Source organism: Staurois parvus, unplaced genomic scaffold (assembly GCF_062004578.1).
Source record: "Staurois parvus isolate SC_StPar_1 unplaced genomic scaffold, SC_StPar_1.0 ptg000239l, whole genome shotgun sequence".
NCBI lineage: Eukaryota > Metazoa > Chordata > Amphibia > Anura > Ranidae > Staurois > Staurois parvus.
Genome location: NW_028318035.1, coordinates 1,719,475 through 1,721,305, shown reverse-complemented (window position 1 = coordinate 1,721,305; position 1,831 = coordinate 1,719,475).

Below are 1,831 nucleotides of genomic sequence, written 5' to 3'. Positions count from 1 at the left end.
GACCCCCATACAGGGCATGTATTGTGACCACCATACAGGGCATGTAGTGTGACCCCCATACAGGACATGTAGTGTGATCCCCATACAGGGCATGTAGTGTGACCACCATACAGGGCATGTAGTGTGATCCCCATATAGGGCATGTAGTACAAACCCATACAGGACATATAGTGTGACCACCATACAGGGCATGTAGTATTACCCCCATACAGGGCATGTAGTATGACCCCCATACCGAACATATAGTGTGACCCCCATACAGAGCATGTTGTGTGACTACCATATGGGAATGTAGCGTGACCCCCATATGGGGCATGTAGTTTGACCTCCATATGGATGACCCCCACACAGGACATGTAGTGTGACCTCCATACAGAACATATAGTATGAACTCTATACAAAACATGTGGAGTCCCGTCCGTCCCCACATGGGACATGTAATGTGACCCCCCCCCCCCACCCCATACAGCACATGTAGTGTGACCCCTGCATACAAGATGTGTAGTGTGACCCTCATACAAAATGTGTAGTGTGATCCCCATATGGGACACGTAGTTTGACCTCCATACAGGACATGTAGCGTTCTTCCCTCCTAAGGTGATGATGGGTGATCCTCTAGTGAGTACAGCCATACTCTCAGTTCAGTAGATGGATGACACCTATTCTCTCCCTTTTCTGCCTGCTTCTCTTGCTCTCCTCTTCCTCTCCCTCCCTCTTTTCTCTGTCTCTCTCTCAAAACCTCTTTTCTCTCTTTCCTCCCTCTCTCCTTTCTTTCTCATCCTTCTTCTCTCTCTCCCCTCTCCCTCTATTCTTTCCTTTCTCTCCTCTCTCTTCTTTGTCTTCTCCCCCTCTCTCCTTTATTTTTCGCTTTCTTCTTCTCTCCCCCTCTCTCCTCTTCTCTCTCTCCTCTCCCCTCTGCTCCTCTCTCTCATCTCCTCCCTCCCGCTCTCCTCTCCCCCTCTCTCCTCATTTCTCTCTCTCCCCTCTCTTCTCCCCCTCTTCGTTCCTTTCTCTCCTCTCTCTTCTTTGTCCTCTCCCCCTCTCTCCTTTTTTATCTCCTTCTTCTCCCCCTCTCTCTTCTACTCTTTCCCCCTCCCCCCCTCTTCTCTCTCTCCTCTCCTTTCTCCCCCCCTTTCTCCTTTCCCCTCTGCTCCTCTCTCTCCCCCCTTCCTCTCTCCCCCTCTCTTTCTCTTCCCCCTCTTCTCTCGCCCCCACCTCTTTCTCCTATCTCCCCCTCTCTTTCTCCTCCTTCCCCCTCCCCTCTTCTCTCCCCCCTCCCCTCTTCTCTCCCCCCTCCTCTCTCCCCCCTTCTCTCTCTGCCCTCTCCCTCTCTATCCTCCTTTTTCCCCCCTTTCTTTCTCCTCCTCCTCTTCTCCCCCCCTCCTCGTCCTCCCCCCTCCTCCTCCTCTCTCCCCACTCTCTCTCTCCCCCTTCCCCCTTCTCCTCTCCCTCTCCTCCTTTCTCCCCCCATTCTTCCCCCCCCCTCTCCTCCCCTCTCTTTCTCCTCAACCCTCCTCTCTCCCTCTCTTTCTCCTCCTTCCCCCTCCCCTCCTCTCTCCCCCTTCTCTCTCTGTCCTCTCCCTCTCTCTCCTCCTTCCCCCCCCCCCTTTCTTTCTCCTCCTCCTCCTCCCCCCCCCATTCTTCTCTCCCCATTCTCTCTCCCCCCCTTTCTCCCCCCCTCTCCCCCCTCCTCTCTCTCTCCCCCCCCTCCTCTCTCTCTCCCCCCTCCTCTCTCTCTCTCTCCCCCCCCTCCTCTCTCTCTCCCCCCCCTCTCTCTCTCCCCCCCCCCTCTCTCTCTCCCCCCCTCCTCTCTCTCTCTCTCTCTCCCCTC